This window comes from Equus caballus, chromosome 29 (genome assembly GCF_041296265.1).
Source record: "Equus caballus isolate H_3958 breed thoroughbred chromosome 29, TB-T2T, whole genome shotgun sequence".
Lineage (NCBI taxonomy): Eukaryota > Metazoa > Chordata > Mammalia > Perissodactyla > Equidae > Equus > Equus caballus.
The window spans coordinates 39228575-39247435 of NC_091712.1; the positions used below are offsets into that span (position 1 = coordinate 39228575).

At 41.3% G+C, this 18861-nt stretch overlaps 1 protein-coding gene across 1 annotated transcript in view; it reads left to right on the plus strand.

Moving 5' to 3' along the window:
• IL2RA (interleukin 2 receptor subunit alpha) overlaps window positions 1-18861 on the plus strand; it is an 80457-nt gene that overhangs the window by 6579 nt on the left and 55017 nt on the right. Inside the window, exons 3-4 of the mRNA XM_070254730.1 lie at window positions 11126-11309; window positions 14704-15243. The gene's annotated coding sequence lies outside the window, so the exon portion shown is untranslated. The remainder of the gene's footprint in view (window positions 1-11125; window positions 11310-14703; window positions 15244-18861) is intronic.

The window sequence follows — 18861 nt, forward strand, 5'->3', positions numbered from 1 at the left end:
AAGTTTGGGCAATTATGAATAAAATTGCTATAAATATCTGTGCAGGTTTTTGTGTGGACATAGCTTTTCAACTCCTTTGGATAAGTACTACAGAGCACGATTGCTGGATTGTATGGTAAGAGTATGTTTAGTTTTGTAACCTTGAGTTTTGGCACATTGTGTCTTTCAAGGAAGTGGCCCATTTTATCTAGGCTATACAATTTGTGGGCATAGAATTGTTCATAATATTCCTTTATTATCATTTTAATATCCATGGGATCTGTAGTGATGTCCCCCTTTTCATTTCATTTTTGTCTTCTCTATTTTTTTCTCAGTTAGGCTGGCTAGATTTGATTTTATTGATCTTTTCAAGAACGAGCTTTTGGTTTCATTAATTTTCTCTATTGATTTCCTGTTTTCAGTTTTATTGATTTCTACTCTCTTTTCTTCCGCTTACTTTGGGTTTAAGTTGCTCTTCTTTCTCTAGGTTCCGAATGTGGGAACTTAAATGATTGATTTTAGATCTTTCTTCTTTTCTAATATATTCATTCAATGTTATAAATGTCTCTGTAAGCACTGCTTTCTCTGCATCCCACAAATTTTGATAAGTTGTGTTTTCATTTTCATTTAGTTCAAAATATTTTTACCTTTCTTTGAGATTTCTGTTTTGACTCGTGCTATTTAGAAGCGTGTTCTTCAATCTCCACTGTTTGGAGAATTTCCAGTTATATTTTTTGTTATTGATTTCTGGTTTAATTTCATTGTGGTCTGACAGAAGATATGGTATTGTTTCTCTTCTTTTAAATTTGTTAGAGTGTGTTTTATGACCCAGAATGTGGTCTATTTTGGTGAATATCTCATGTCAGCTTGAGAAAAATGTGTATTCTGCTGTTGTTAAAGGAAGTGGTCTACAAATCCATTACAGTTGATTGAAGTGTTAAGTTCAACTGTGTCCTGACTGATTTTCTGCCTGTGGAATCTGTCCCTTTCTGAGAGAAGAGTCGTAACATATCCAACTATAATAGTGGATTCATTTTATTCACTTTGCACTTCTATAAGTTTTTGCCTCATGTAGTTTGATGCTGTTGTTAGGTGCTTACGTGTTAAGAATTGTTATGTCTTCTTGGAGAATTGACCCCTTTATCCTTATGTAATGTCCTTCTTTATCCCTGATAACTTTCCTTGCTTTGAAGTCTGCTGTATCTGAAATTAATCTAGCTACGCCTGCTTTTTTTTGATTAGCGTTAGCATGGTGTATTTTTCTTCATCCACTTACCTTTAACCTATATGTGTCTTTCTACTTAAAGTGGGTTTCTTATAGACAACATAAAGTTGGGAGACTTTTGATCTAATTTTAAAAATGTCAAAGATAGAGGTGTTGGAAATATTTAGGTATTGGAAATATTTGGGAACTAACAGAAGAGAGCTGAGGACTCTCACCTCTGAGCTCTTCTGGTGGGCAGGCAGTAGGTCTTTACATTGTTTCTGGTGCTATTAAAATGGCCTATACTGCTATTGCCATTTTAGGACTGTGTGCACACATTCCAACTTTCCAAGATTTCATCAGCAGCAGTAGTAACTTATTTGCACTGTGTATATAACTCAGCTCTGAGCTGAATACAGAAAGGGAACTTGCAAATGGGTATGAGGTGCACAAAGGGGACTCTGGGTGGAGGAACCCCAAGTGCATCATATGGGTTACTGAAGTGGATATGTCACGGCACACGTGAAGCACACCAAAATACACCCCAGACAGATGTCCAGGAATGGGTACCAGCTACAGTTTCACTCACTGTTCTCTCAAAAGAATAGCCTCACACAGGTCAGTTGGAATGAAGTTGTAAGGATAACTGTATTCTAATTTATGAAACTGGTGAATGCTGGGATCATTGTAACTACTTGCCACACTCCACACCGCAGATAAAGACCCACCAGCGTGCCAGGACACCATCATTTCAAATCATGGACTAGATGATGTTAAGACTCCTCTACCTCTGAGGAGCTACTTCTGATTTCCTTTTAAGGAAGAGGAAAGGAGAGGAGGTCTAGAAGAGAGACATTTGGAACCTAGGAGGATAAGGCAAGGCGAATCAGTGACCAAGTTGTCTTGAACTGACTCCTACAACATCATCTGTGTACATTCTCATCTACAAAGGAAGCATGCACATTGGCTGAATCGAGCACTCTCTCCTTGGATGGCAAAGTCTTGCACTTTGGGCTTCCTTTCAGAAACTCTCTGGACAGAGATGATCTTCCTTCTGTTAGCACCGTCTCTCTCTCTTTTTTTTTTAATGCTTTTTGGTGAGGAAGATTGGCCCTGAGCTAACATCTGTTGCCAATCTTCCTCTTTTTTTCTTTTCTCCACAAAGCCCCAGTACCTAGTTGTATAGCCTAGTTGTAAGTCCTTCTAATTCTTCTATGTAGGATGTCACCACAGCATGGCTTGATGAATGGTGTGTAGGTCCACGCCCAGGATCCAAACAGGTGAGCCCCAGGCCGCCAAAGTGAAGTGCGGGAATCTAACCACTCTGCCACTGGGAAGCCCCTATTAACACTTTCTTTTAACAGGTAACCAAAAATTTATCATATTTAAGTTTTTAAAAATTACATTCATAATTTAACTCTACCGGCTTCTTATACATTTTCTTCGCTGGACATGTGTACCTAGATTCTCAGACACTCACGCAATGATCTCCAATTTTTCTTCTATGGGAGCTTGCACTCCCCTGTTAATTTTCATTTCAGAAGGTAATTTATTTCCAAGCTCTAGGATTTGGTGTACAGGCCACATACATACTATTAAGTATCTTACATAAAAACGTCTTTTGCAATAAAAACTTCCAGAAATCATCTGCTACCATTTCTTAAATATTCAATTACAAACTCAATGGATTATAGATTTATTCAATGGTTTATTTATGATCCTACTTGAATTCAGACTGCGTTTCAAGTTTTTTTTTTTTTTTGTCTAATAACTCCAAATAACGATTCTCCACAGTCCACTCTCATTGTCTAAAACTCACATTCTTAAACTAGAGGATTGTTTCCTAACAGGGAGCATAAGAATCAAGATGAAAAGTGTGGAGTACGCCTATGTGTGTGGTTAGAAAAATGATGAAGTGACCTTGGGGAAAATGAAAAACTTTTTCTTCTGTTTCCCCCACCTTCTGTCTTCTGCCACGTTTCAAGATAAGATGGCAGCTTTCTGACTAAACAGCGCCAACTGTGTCTCCCCCATCATGTGAAAAGACCACAAACATTAAAGAGGATGTCTTTATCAAAATATCTGTAATTGTGACCTTCAAAGAAAGAGAACCAGAATTGCTAGTGAATTTCTTGTTTTTTTCACGTGTATCCTTCCTTCCTTTTTTTCATTTCCTTTATATCTGACTTCTTTAAGCAAAAACACAGTTTCTCTCTAGTACAAAAAAGTTGAAAAACAGAATTTAATTTGTTTCCCTCTTCTATGATAGTTGGTTTTCCCCGCTCTAAGAAGAGACATTTTGTTTGTCTGGAACGGAACATGATCCCAGAAAGGAAAGCAGATCTGAGACAGCTTCTTCAAACCTGATTTGGGTCGTCCTCCTGTCAAAGCCATGAAGTGACTCTCCTGCACGCCTCTATGCTTTCTTGAATGAGAGAAGGGAACGGAATTGAACAGTCATTATAGAGTCATATAATCTTAGGGTTGGAAGAAACTATAGGCCCCATAACCTATTCAGTGCTTAAGTCTTTTCTATTCTACCCACAATGTTGAGATTTCAGGGTGCTAATTAATCTCATCTCTCTCCCTTCTGAGTTCGGAACCTGCTGAGAAATGAAAGAAGGAGTGTGATATTGTAATTTATAATAAGAAATATACTTTTGGTCTTCCTCCCCATTTCTGGCACAGAGGTCCCAAAACCCTTGGAATTTCCTAAGTGATGAGAGTGATACGGGCGTCTTTTGTTATGTTAATGAGGTGACAGGTGGAAAGCCCCTAAGGATGGAGACGGGTAACCAGGGGAGCCAACTGTGTGATTTGAGGGTTGGAAATTTCAGTTCCACCCGCCAGACCTCCGGGAAGGAGAGAGGGGCTGGAGGTTGAATCAGTCACCAACGGCCGATGATTTAATCAACCACTCCTAGGTAATGAAGCCTCCATAAAACCCTAAAAGGATGGGGCTCAGAGAGCTTCCAGGTTCAGTGAACACATGGAGTTGCAGGGAGAATGGCACACCTGGAGAGAACATGGAAGCTCCGTGACCTTCCCCCATACATTGCCCTATGTGTCTCTTCCATCTGGCTCTTCCTGAGTTGTATCCTTTTATCCTAAACCAGTGATCTACTAAGTAAAATGTATCCCTGAGTTCTGTGAACCATTGTAGCAAATTAAACAAACCCAAGGAGGTCATCATTGGAACGTCCAATTTGCTGCTGGTTTATCAGAAGCACAGGCAGCAACCCGGGCTTGTGACTGGCATCTGAAGCAGGTGGGCAGTCTTATAGGATTGAACCCTAACCTGTGTGATCTGACACTATCTCCAGGTAGATAGTGTCAGCATTGTGTTGAATTGTAGGACACCCAACAAGAGTCTGAGAATTGCTTGTTGGTGTGGAGACCATCCCCTCCACCTCCTACCTCGCATGTTGGAATTGATGATCAGAACACAAATAAGGAGGAACACAGAGATTAAATACTGGCTTTGCTGATGGTAAAGCTGGGTTGGAGAGGGTGGTAGATCTGAGACTTAAGCCCACGTTCAGACCTTGCAACCTACATGGGGAGAATTGGATGTGCAGAACAGACACTTGCCCAGCCCTCTGTGGGAGTGACCTGCCTTGAACCTTTTCAAGGCAGAGACTGGAGACAGCCCTTGACACACTGCCTGGCTGCCACAGAAACACAGACCATAGACAATGTCTGCTAGACTCTTACCATCTTATCAATCTGGTACTCATGCTGGGGAAAAGGCAGTGCCAGGGGAGAGAAGGTAGCAATTTCTACCCTATACTTCCAGTGGCCAGAAACTCATTATCCAGAAACTGTCCATATCTGGACAGTTGTGACGTCTGGAAAATTCTTTATGTAGAAGTGAAATCCATATTGTTGCAGCTTCTGCCCTTGAGCGCCTGTTCTATTTTGGGGGCCTTTTTAGAATAAGAATAACCCCTCTTCCACATGATAACCCTTAAAAAGCTTTGAGATATACTTTTAGACTATATCATAGCCCATCTTCTCTCAGTTGAACATCTGTAGGTGCTCAAATGAACAGTTTTTGGTCCACTCACTGTCTAGGTCTGTGTATTAGATGATATTGTGATAGCTATGTTAAAAAAAAATCACATTCATTTAGAAAGGACAAAAAAATATACCAAAAATTCTTCCAAATAAAATGGGAGTAGGGAAAAGTAACTAAATCTGTAAAAATTATTTAAAAATAATAAAATATTACATTAAATGATGAAATAATAAACTCTCTCATGAAAATTTAGGAAGTGGACACAGATGTCCACTCTCATCACTGTCGTTAAATATTGTTTTGGAAAGTTCTGACTAAGCAGTAAGACAAGAAAATGAAATAAATGGAAATAAGACATTATTTCAATGGCAGATGACATCATCATATTGTTAGAGAACCAGCTATGATTTGTTAAAGATCTCTGACACTGCTTTGAAATTTTATTTACTAATTCTTGCTGTACTCCAGGAGATTTTACCTCATTAAGAGTTGTTAACTACTCTTTAACTATCTCTTCCTCTTAAAAATACAAAAAGCTTTCTTCCTTGACAAAAATAAAAACAAAAAAACAAAAGCAAGATGAGAATTAGGCTCCTTGTCTGTTCTGTACTATTAACTATTCATTACAATGCTGTTTTGGGTGTAATTCTCTTTTTCTTCTTTCAAACCTCAGCCCAATTTGAATTTTAGCTTTTCTAACTCTGTTCTACAAAGCTGTGCCTCATAATCACCATTGTTTGCTTTTTCTTTTTTTCTATCATGTACTTTTGAAATCCTAGTGTTGCAGAATTCCTTGTTTAGTCATTTAATTTCCTTCCTTTCTGGCATCATTCTTTGCAACAATACCATCAGAAATTAAGTGTTTTAGCCTTCCAACTTTCTCATGCCATCTTTCCTCTCCACGTCTTATGCCATCTAATTTTATCTGTCTTTTTATGAACTTTTTGCAACATTCCTTTCTAAAGGTAAATGTATATGTCTGATTACTTCCAGTCTTTCCCTCTATGGTTATCAAAAGTTCTAAGAAAATAAATAGAAAAGTTGCCACTTTCCCCCCAAATTCCTGCTACTTCTACCGTTATCCAATTTTTCTTCTTTGTTAGAATTACATAGAGAAAAGATTCTTCAAGTGTAGTTTCCAGGCCAGTTGCATCAGCAGCACCTGGGAACTTGTTAGAAATGCAAATTCTCTGGTCCAGCAAATGCCACATATAGGGAACCAGAAACACTGGGGATGGGACCCAGTGATCTGTGTTTTAACAAGCCCTCTGGGTGATTCTGATGCATTCTCAAGTTTGAGAACCACTGACGTAGAGGATGGTAATTACACCATTTATCTCATTCAAACCTTCTTTTGAATAATGAAAATTCTAAAAACATTCCTTCATCAGAATGTATCTGGCCTCCATCTTCTGCAATTCATATTAGGAATGTGTTTTTTAAAATCTTCATCCAAATATTTCCTGGATGCTTCTATTTTCAGGGTGATTAATTTTCACATAGACATCTTTTTGACCTACTGCAATATTCCTTCTTATCTCCTAACAAGCCTGCTTCTTTGAATTGGGCATGCTGTTTCAATAGTATATTCTAATCTGAGGTATCTATCAGTTGACAGTCAAGCAACTGCTTCTGCATTCTTCATGGAGTGAATCACCCATGCTATATTTTTAAATGGTCCTACTGAGTCTAGGGATCTGTGATGGCACTTTGAGACCACCAGAGCAGGTAGGGAAAGGCTGGGTTGGAGACCTTTGGGTCCTCCACACCCACTTCAACTAGAGTGATTCTGCTTTTGTCAATTTTAAAATTGAGTTTCCACATTTAATATAATTCTTTTTAAAAAAAGAAGAGTGTTTTCATGCTTTAAAAACTGGGTTAAGTAACCAGAATACAAGCCTGTCTAGAAGGGCTTAGGTAGGGCCCAAAGATGAGGCAGGAACCAAATGTCCAAAGCAACACTTGCCTATTCATTACCGTCATTGTCAATCAGAAGGCACTCATATCACTGGCATTCTTGACCCACAACTCCACATGGAAAACGGCAGCGCAAAATGGATGCCACCAGCCTCGTTCTTGGCCCTCTACTTCCCACTCCATCAGTCCAAGGAGTTAGTCATTCCAATAAACATTTATTCCAATAAACACTTATTGAACTGTGACCCCCCAAGTTAATTCCAGTCCCTGTGACTTCAGAAACTGACTCCAGACTTGACTTTGCTGTCCATTAATGTGGATGCAATCAGCGTCCATTCTCTTCTTGTGAACTTCCCTGTGTAACAGTGTCATGGTTCCTAAGCAGGTTACATGTGTGAATGTCTCTTTTCTTCACCAAAAGTATAAGGTCTTACATTTCATCCTGATGGGCTGGAGGGAGGAAGAAGCGTATGCAAACGAACAGAAGAACAAGAATACAAAACAGGAAACTAAATCATCATAGTTACTGGGTTTTTGATGTAAAATGTTTTATTTTATTTTTATTCTGTGGGCTCTACTTTTAAAAGAGATCCTCAGAGTGGGTGCTTCTCACTGTCCCCACTTCTGTCCCCTCAGACCTAGCCACCATTATCTTTTTTTTTCTTTTACAGCCAGCACCATGCTTTTTTTTTTTTTTTTTAAGATTGGCACCTGAGCTAACAACTGTTGCCAATCTTTTTTTTTTTTTTCTGCTTTATCTCCCCAAATCCGCCCCCGTACATAGCTGTATATCTTAGTTGCAGGTCCTTCTGGCTGTGGCATGTGGGACGCTGCCTCAACGTGGCCTGACGCCATGTCCGCGCCCAGGATCCCAACCGGCGAAACCCTGGGCTGCCGCAGTGGAGCACGCAAACTTAACCACTGGCCATGGGGCCGGCCCCCTAGCCACCATTATCTTGCTTGGACAACTGCAATAATCTGATTGCTTCACTCAAAATAATTAAAGCTGTGGCTAGACAGAGTGAGAATAGAAAAAGACCCTCTTTCTTGTTGGAGGGTTCTACATCTCTGCCTGCTCTCTTTCTTGCGAGTTGCAATGCCTTCAGCAGGAGGAATTTACCTCCCCATCCCATTGGTGTCATGCTGGGCCTATGACTTGCTTTGGCCAATGGAATGTGGCCACTGCACCAAAAAACCTCTAAGAGCTATTGCATGTTTCTGCAAGCTCTCCTGCTCGATTCCTGTGGCATAAGACTGGCACGTGCCAAACAGGGGCTGATTTTCTAGCTGAGATCTGAGAATGAGAAGACCAAGATGGAGCTGAGTTTTAATCTACCCTCAGCCTGGAGCAGGGCCACAGCCCATGGCAGAGCTGCAGATGATCCTCAGTTGACATGCAGCATGAGTGAGAATCAAACTTTTTTTGTTATAAGCCATTGAGACTTTGGAGTCATTCATCACTGCAGCAAAACTGACTAATACTCGCTCTCACCTCTCACACCTTCTCATATCTACTAGAATGTAAATCTGTGAAAGCGAGGACATGATTTTGTTCACTACTGTTTTCCTCGATCCAAAAAATGGTGACTGGCACATAATAGTTGCTCAATAAAACTTGAACGTGACTTCTCCACTAACAGTCCTTGTCCTCCCCTCTCTCTCAGGTGACAACCTTGCTTTTCATTTTGATGAGAAAATTAAGCAATCAGAAGAGATTTATCTCTTCTCCCACCAGCACATTTACTGGGAGACCTACCTCTGACCCATTATTCAGCATCTCCCACCTGTTACAGTGGAAGGACTGTCTGTGCTGGTGTCTCAGGCTCATCCTTTCATCTATGCAACAAATCCTCTGGGCTTTCTCGTACTCAAAAGCTTTGTGCCAGCATTCCTTCTCTCTCTATCTCTTCAGCATTTTCATCAGCATACCACTATACCACAATAACTCCCTTCTCAGAAAACAAACAAAATAATTTTTTTTAAACTCACTAATTGCCAGAGGTTAGAGGGGAGGGAGAGATGAACAGGTAGAGTACAGAGGATTTTTAGGGCAGTGAAACTATTCTGCATGATACTATAATGGTGGATACACATCATTATACATTTGTCCACACCCATAGAATGTACAACACTAAGAGTGAACCCTGATGTCAACTATGGACTCTAGGTGATGATGGCGCGTCAATGTAGGTTCATTAATTGTAGCAAATGTACCATGTGGTGGGGGGTGTTAATAATGGGGGAGGCTGTGCATGTGCTGGGGCAGGGGGTAAATGGGAAATCTCTGTACCTACCACTCAAGTTTTCTGTGAACTGCCCTAAAAAATAAAGTCTATAAAAGTAGCTCAACTCTCCAGCCCCCCACAACTCCTTCCAGCTGCTGCCTGATATTCTCCCCTCCCCATTACAGCACAACTCCCCAAATGAGTTGTTTGTCCACCACCTACACAATATCTCCACTTAGATGCCAGTTACCTGGTCAAAACAGAACTCTTGAATCTACCTCTCCCCCATAACCTTAAACCAACTTCTGCTCATCTTCCCTTTCTCAACATAGCAACATCTTTCACTGAGTACTCAAGCCAAAGATCTGAGTCATATCTGACTCTTCTGTTTTCCTTACAGCCTCATCCAATAAATCAAGCAAATTCTGTGGGCTCAACTTTTTAAATAGATCCCCAAAGTGGGCACTTCTCACTGTCTCCACTGCTATCCCCTCCAACCAAGCCACCATCATCTCAGCTTGGACAACTGCAATAACCTGATCGCTTTACTCCTCTGCTCTCAACCTTCCCGTGGTTTCCTACCAACTCAGATAAAATCCCAAACTCTTGACCTGGTCTACAAATCCTTAAATGACCCAGCCCCTCCCTACTGTATCTCTTGCCTCTGTCCTTTGGCTCATCCACTCACACCAGCCTGCTTGCTGGTCCTGGAACATTGAGTTCCTTTGTACCACAGGCATGCTTTTCCCCCAAATAGCTACATGGCTGTCCCCTCACTTCACCCAGGTCTCTGACCAAGTGTCACTTCCTCAGAGGGGCTTTTCTTGACTCCTCCACCTAAAAAATCATCCTCTCCATCTCCACCCCTGGCAAGCTTTAGTTACCTGCATTATTTTTCTTTGTAACATATCACCATGGAATATTACACTATATATTCATTTGTTTATTTGCTTATTGTGTTATCTCCTTTACTAGAAATTAAACATGATAATAATGGCAAGGATTTTGTCTTTCTTCTCACTATAATGCCAGTGCAATGTGCCTGGCACATAGTAGGTACTCAATAAATAGCAGTGGTAGCGTGGCACCAAAAATGAGCTCAGCAGAAAATTAAGAATTCTCTTCTTTGTATAGAACAGACACATGACTCACCAACATGGGGAAATCTGGGTAATAATAGGAGAGAGATTTTTTTTTCAGAAAAAGATGGCTAGGAGAGAAAATTAGAAATTAGTCTTAACTTCACCATGGGTGAAATTAATCTAGTCTCAACAGATCTCAGTCTGTTCATTTATCAAACAAGGAACAGAATATTTCACTATGGTTTGGGGAGGAAAAATTGAGGTTACTCAAAAAGTTTTTAACTTCTCAGAAAATATGAATTTTGCAAATTCGAGGTATTGTTAATACCCAATCTGGCTATGACTGATGAAAGAGATATTTGAATTCCATGAATTTAACCACTTGCTAATGTCACTTCTAGGTTTTTCAGACAAGCTCTTTTGTTCTATTTTAATCCTCCAGATGTCATATAAAAAAAGTTTGCCTATTGTGAAATAATCCTCTGGCCTCATTACCCAGAAAGTCCCTGTTTTGTTTTGTTTTTTATTTATTTCTGTGTTGTTTCATTTTGTTTTCTCAAGCTCTGAAACTAGAAGTTGCTAGAAAGAATTGTGGGGTGAGCTGAGTTTTGGTGGAGGGGGCACTTCTTTAGGCTCAGAACCTACATAAGCCAAATGTTGTCCTCTTCCCTCCTCGCCCTCCCTTGGCCCACATACTCAGAAGACAAGGATACCCAGCTCAGGTCCTGGAGGCCCATCTGCTCTAAAGGAGAGCTGAGTCCAGAGCCAAAGGGAACACACTGTACTCCTAAAAGAAAGGAATTTACATCAGCTGGCTAATTGCATCCAATCCTCTGGATTCGTGATCAAGAATACAGACCGTCCTGCCTACTGACGCTGAAGGTGTGAGTACAGTCAAACCCTTTGTAACATGTTGCATAATTGTGGACTCAGATATACCACAATCGAAGCATTTCTCCTCAAACCCAATTCCATAAAGGAAAAGCCTGATGAAAACCAATTAAGGCTGAGACTGTATTAACCTTGTCTCCGCAAGTCAGAGCTCTAAAAGAGTTTTCCATGCATTCATTAAACAGATACTTATTGAATAGCTAGTCTGTGCAAGGTACTGCACCAGGTACAGGGAATAAAACAGTGACTTAGAGGCATCTTCTGCCTCTGAAGACATGTAGAGTCGTGTTGGGATAATCCGACATGTCTCCAGGAAGCTATCACACAGTTACAAACTGGAAAAAACATCCTGAGAGAGATGGATAGTGGTGTCGTTTAAGAAGTGGATAGCCCTGGGAATCTGGTCATGACACCACCCCTAACTTGAGTGAGTGTGGGCGTTTCACAACCACAATGAGACTCAATGTCTTCATCTGTAAAATGGAAATTGTGATAGTACATTGACCTCATCCAACTGCAGTCAGAAGTCAACGAGATGACACATCTGAAATGCTTAGCACAGTGCCTGCCCTGCAGTATGTGTTAATGACTGTTAGGGATTATTACTGATATTTCTAAGATGTGGGGGAGAGAGGGCACTTCCAGCTGGAGGGACAAGGTGGGAGTTCCTTTAGGGGGCAGCATTTGAGCTGGATCTTAAAGAGTGAGTTAGATTTGGACTTAGGGATGTGGCAGAGAGAACCAAGAAAAGAGGAGGCCATGTGGGGGATTAGTGAGCAGTTGATGATTTTTGTTGTGTTTTATTGTTTGTTTTCCTATGTAGCACAGACAGCTTGAAGAACAACAGTGGAGAATTCATGTTGAAGAGACAGGCTAGGGAAGATGATAAAGGATCTTTAATGCCAGGCTCAGGAATCTGGGTTTAATTTCAAAGACATTCCTATGACTAAATTTTGGATAAGGGAATGGGAAAAAAAGTTATAGTGTTCTTCAGGAAGATTGGACTGGAAGCAATGGGTAAGAACGATGGAGGAGTGGGGAGATACATCTTGGAAAGCCAGTTAGATGTCTAAACAAAAAGAAAATGACACAGGTCTGCTTGCACGTCCCCTCCAAATATACACAGCCCACTGAGCTCAGATGGAGCCCCAAAATCTGCTCCAGGCAGCTATTGGTACTTGATCAGTGCTGCCTTGAAAGACGAAATGTATTATTATCCATCCCTGAAGCAGGGCCACAACAGAAGAATGAGAGGGCTTTGGCTGATGTCCATCCAGCAAACACATCCTGCTCTCGAATGGAAAGGGGCAAAAGAAACCTGACTTTTCTGACAGTCTCTGTGGGATCCAACAGGAACAGCCGTCATAAGCTGAAAAGTGATAGCAAAGTCAATTTTCAACCATTAGAGAGGGAGGACTCAGTTTTTGGTTCATACAGACAAACTGTTCTCTCCTGGTATTTTCTAGGCAGGGCCGTGCACAACAGTCAAATAGCTCCTTGGAAACTAGACATTTGAGTAGAAGAGAGTTATTTGATTCATAGTGGATTTTGGTTTTCCACAATACCTCTGTGCCCCATCTAGTAAGATCTGGTGGAAATTACAAACTGTAGAAATTCAACTCAGTGTCACAATAACAGGATGCACCTGTAGATTTCGTAGAATTGGCTGCAACATTCTCTCAACCCCAGATTGAGAGAAATAAGACTGTTTGCATAGCATCAACTGGGGCGAAGTCTGAAGCCGTATTATGTACCTCTCAGTGATGGATGGTACCAACCATGGCAGATGCTGTCTACCCAACCACCCACTGAACACACAGGGATTGAAGACCTCCATGCTCCACTTCTCCTGCTCTGGTTGATTTGCTATTCGGGGAATTAGCAATTTGACAGATGTGTTTGCATTTAGTTGGGGATTTTTCTAGTACTTAACCCCCGTAATTAGATTCCGGGCTCTTTGAGAGCAGGAGGTCCTTTTTAATTTGTTTTTGAATCTCCCAGACCCTGGGTGGAGTGCTTTGTTTCTGGATTCTTAATTGGTATCCACTGAACTGAATTACATTAAAGGAGGCACCCAAGAGCATGTGGACTATGAATAAAGTAAAATGTGGGACCTCAACTGGAGATTTCAGGTGCACATCTAAGAGACAAAGGATGAAAGGACAGAAAGGGCTGGGAAACCACAGGCCTGGGCAAACAACCTCTTATTGAACCTAAAAAGAATACCAACTATGTAAACAACAGGCTCCCTGCACCACCCCTGGTCATTGGAAACCGCTATCCAAGAAGGCCAACGGTTCTCTTCTCTTTGGATTCTGACTCTGAGATCACAGCTCAGCAAATCACACTGCTAGAGAAGGAGAGAGCGAGATGAGAGAGCGAGGCCGCTTTTATGTGGTGCAGCTGGTAAGGCAGAGCAGGCCTGAGTGTTCAAAGGACACTGCAGAACCTATCAGTCATTTCCCTTGTCAAAGGGCCCATCTCCTTCCTTTTTGAGTAGATTGTGGGCATCCTCAGAGGGGGGATATGTCTTAATTTCTTCAGTTTCTCCCAGATCTTAGCATAACGCTTTGATTGTAGGTGCTCAGTCAACGTACTTGACAGACGTGAAATTCTTTCATCTGAGTTTCACCTTTTACTGTCCTTGGAATTCCCTTGAAAATGCTAGTAAAACAATGAAATGGTAAAAAGGACAGCAGTATGAACGAAGAGAGAGAAATCATGTGATTCCTGTGCTATTTTAGACTTCTCTCTTGTCCCTGTCTCACGGAGAAAGCTGTGCTCAGCATTTTAACACACCCTTAAAGCTAATTCACCTCCAAAAGGCACGAACAAGAAATGGGAATTTCACTTAAGATATTTGTGGAATGTTGTGGAAAAGGGTTAACATTGCAAAACAAATTGCAAACTATCTTCCAATGATTTTTAAAATCTCTTTTAAGTTCTCTATTATTTCCCCAAAGTTCCCCTTAATTTTTCACTCTGTCCTAATCTCTTCTCTGCCACTCTCCCTCAACCCTACTTCTCCACTGTCTACCATTACTTTTTCTCTGTAGAGCAATTTTTCTCACTGTTGGCATCTCCAAGGTGCACGCTCATGCCCACCCTATCAAGCTTGCTTTGGAAAACTCACGTTTTACCATCTGCAAACAGCAATAAGTGCATTCAACAGACAGTTCATCTTAGCAGCCTTTGGTCTCCAGTACGACAGCATCTTCAATGATCAGGAGTTAGCAAGCTATGGTACCCCAACACCGAGTGAGACTCACCATCCCTCACCATATTCACTTCTTTCTCATCTCTTTCTTCCCTATCCCACCCTTTCTCGTCATTTTTCATTTTTGCATTCAATCATTCATGATCCATTTCTTTTATCTTCTTTCATAGGAGAATCTGTGCCACTTGGGATCATGGGGATTGTTGAAATGACTGTTGACAAGCCATAATGGTGAAAGAAGGTGATTGATTTCTCACCAGCTCTTCCCCTTTCACCTGCTACTTCTTTACTCTTTCTCGCCTATCGAGACTCTGACAAATAGAAACAGGTTTTGTTACAAGCTAACTATTCATTGGTGGAGTGGAGTGAGAGATTGGGGAACCACAGTTTAGGATAGTCTGGAGGATATATGCCAAAAACAAGGTTCCTGTCTCCAAGAACCATCCAATACAGTGGGAATGAGAGAACAACCCAAAGTGAACAACCGACTCCTGCCTTTCTGCCACTCACCTCGTCTCAGCCTCCAGCACTTGGATCTAGTCATCTGTTGTCTTCGTCCATCTCCCCCTGCTGGGCTCTTCATTTCGTGTTTACTAGCTGCTTCATGGGAGAGTGCTCAAGGAAAGGAAAAGACGAAACTCAAAGCAGTGAACATTATCTCTGCCGAAGCTCACAACTTCCATCCTGTACCTCTCGCTTCCATACACCAGGTATTAAAAACTGCATTTTTCCTTTGCAGGGTATTCTTTTTTTTTTTTTTTTTTTTAAATTTTTTTTTTTTTTTAAGATTTTATTTTTTCCTTTTTCTCCCCAAAGCCCCCCGGTACATAGTTGTGTATTCTTCGTTGTGGGTTCCTCTAGTTGTGGCATGTGGGACGCTGCCTCAGCGTGGTCTGATGAGCAGTGCCATGTCCGCGCCCAGGATTCGAACTAACGAAACACTGGGCCGCCTGCAGCGGAGCGCGCGAACTTAACCACTCGGCCACGGGGCCAGCCCCTGCAGGGTATTCTGACATCAGTCCTCCTTGCCATTCTAGTTTGCGTCACCTCATTTAGGTCATTATTTCATGCCTGGAGAGCACCTTAGCGTCTCTCTCTGTCCAATTTACTCTCTCCTGCCCACTGTGCCAGCTCAGGCTAATGATGATGGCACTTAGATTATGTCCCACCTCTGTTTAGACATCTTCAATGGCTAAAGTCCAAACGTCTTATTCTGTCCTTCAAGGTCCACTCCACTCTGAATCCAACTGCCATGTCTATCCTTAGCTTTCACCACTTGTCTACTCAACCACAGACCATACCTTGCTTTTTCAGTGTCCACCCACCAAGGTTACACTGATTCTTCAAGGACAATTCTTGGGCCTTTCCTGATCATATCAACAGAGCAACTTTTCCCTTCCTGAATTTCTGTTGCTTTTCTTATAATGATCATTAGCATTTTTCACTTTTTACTGTTAGAAAATTGTTTCAGGCCTAAGATAAGTCAAACTGGGTCAGAAATTTGCTGTCTGACGTGAGGAACAGTTTCTTCTTGGAAGTAACAAGCATTTCTCATAACAGAGTCGAGCAATTTCCTGATAAACTGAGACTCAGCTTGCACAGTTGACCGTCTGTCCGGTGAGGAACTTAGTTACCTTTAACCCAATGTTCCTTTCTTGAACCTAATCTATTAAAGTTATCTAGCGACCCTTTCTTCCTCCCAAAAAATCTCTACCAGGAAAGAAATCTTTGAACTGGACTTATTGGAAATGACCTCCTTGCAGCAGGCTTGAAACAAAACTTTGACATATGCTCACAAAAAATTTCTCTGAAATTGCTTTAACATCTGCTAGTTATATTTTTATGCATATATGTCTTAGCAAACAGCAGCTGGACACCCACATGTGTTATTCACTGTGTTAGGTGACATGAGTTCAAAGATGTATTGGGCATAGGCCTGTCCTCTAGAGGCCCATAGTTTGGCATGGAGATCTTTTTCTCTTTTTAAAGTTAATTTTTATTGAGTTTATGATAGTTTACAATCTTGTGAAATTTCAGCTGTACATTACTGTTTGTCAGTCGTGTTGTAGGTGCACCCCTTCACCCTTTGTGCCCATGCCCCACTCCCCCCCATCCCCTGGTAGCCACTAATCTGTTCTCTTTGTCTACATGTTTAAATTCCTCATATGAGTGGAGTCATACAGAGATTGTCCTTCTCTATCTGGCTTATTTCACTTAACATAATACCCTCAAGGTCCATCCATGTTGTTGTTAATGGGACGATTTTATTTTTTTTTTATGGCCGAGTAATAGTCACATCTTCTTTATCCAATCATCGGTTGATGGGCACTTAGATTGCTCCCATGTCTTGGCTATTGTAAATAATGCCACAATGAACATAGGGGTGCATGGGGCTTTTGGAATTGCTGACTTCAAGCTCTTTGGATAGATACCCAGTAGTGGGATGGCTGGGTCAGATGGTATTTGTATTTTTAATTTTTTGAGAAATCTCCATACTGTTTTCCATAGTGGCTGCATCAGTTTGCATTCCCACCAGCAGTGTATGAGGGTTCCTTTTTCTCCACAACCTCTCCAACATTTGTTATTTTTTGTTTTGGTTATTTTTGCCATTCTAATGGGTGTAAGGTGATAGCTTAGCGTAGTTTTGATTTGCGTTTCCCCGATGATCAGTGATGATGAGCATCTTTTCATGTGGCATGGAGATCTTTTAATCTGTGGTCCTTGGATCCTTGGAGTTCGAACGGCCCATGACTCTCCTGAAAGAGCCTGCCAACCTACTAGGGATGTGCTGATGTACATTCTTTCCAAGGGAAGAAACCACAGACTCCATTTGATTCTCAAAAGGGTTCTTACCCCCCAGAAAGATTAACCACCAGACTAGAGGAAGAAAATGCATATAAATAGTGGATTACGATAAAGCGTGGCAAGTTCTATGACAGACTGAGTAGAAAGAACTAGAAAAGGCCTCCTGGAGGAAGTGATGCTCAAGTGTCTTTCCATCTCAACTGTAAATTCATTAAGGGCAGCAGCTCCGAGACGTAGAACCTCAAGGTGAGATCATATGCAGTTTATGAGAAAAAGGATATGCTCTCTTCTCCTCCCCTCCCTCCACCTTCTGTCCCTGCATAGAGCAGTGAAACGTCAGCTAGAAGCTCAAGGTCAGTAAACTCAGACTGAAAGTTCAGCTCAGTGCAAACTGTGAAGATCAGCTAAGCTACTTGTTTTTACGTCAGTCCATCTTTGCACCAAGAGTTGGTCCTGTTAATTTGTCAGAAAAATTGTGGGGGCTTTGTGATATGGTATTTTTAGACTTTATATAAAAATTAAATAGATTTAAATACTTTATAATTGCAGTGAATTAAATCCTTGAAGATATTTTGGGGGCTGCTTTACAAGTGGGCCTCGGTGTTGCTCAGCTGCTTGAGCTGCAGCAACATCTTGCTTCAGATGTCAAGATACATTTATGCGAAATTTTTAAAGTATATTAGGAAGAAAGCTTGAATACCAACGTGCCCAACAGAATCGAATCGCTTACCTAGATTTACCGTTTAAAGAAAAGTGGCAGAGCCTCTATGTCTTGAAAAGACGAGGTGAAACATTTTTGGTGAGAAGTTCACAAAACACTGTTTTTTTTTTCCATTGATGATGGGTCAACCTGAAGCTATTGTATGGTTGTGGTTGTTCTTCTGTGATTTGAGGATTGTCGGGCTGTTCCTAAACAAGCCTGCTGCCCCAGGAGAAATCCCTGATACAGGAACACATGGTGTTTGATCCATCCGTCGAGACCAAGGATACTAGTCAGGGTGAGCTAAGCGGCTGTAAGTGCTGTAACAAAAGGCCCTGCAATAACATGGCTCAGTGTACAAAAACGTTTACCACTTTCTCACGTAACAATTTGAGGTACATGTTCCATCATAGGTAGCTGTGTGCCAGGTGTTCTGGAGCCCAGGTGGAACACGGAGCTGCCATTTTCAATGTGCAGCTCTCAAGATTCCTCTGGTCACCACCATTCCAGCCAGCAGGAAAGAAGTCAGGGTTCCCAGTTAAACAAGTGAGGCAGAAGTGCTAAACATCACTGCCACTAATGTTTCTTGGCAAGAACGTCATCATGTAACCACACTGAGCTGCAGGAGCCTAGGAAATGTATTCTGTTCATTCACCTAAGAAGAAGGGAAGGGGGATTTTGGTGCCCTGCTGGTGGTCTCCATCACGCAACCTGTCATGGTGTGGCTGTTGATTTATTGGTCTCTGGTCTCTGTCACGTAACCTGAGTTTTAATTTCAGCATGTGTTGATGATATTGCTCAGTTTAATGAATACCCAACATTT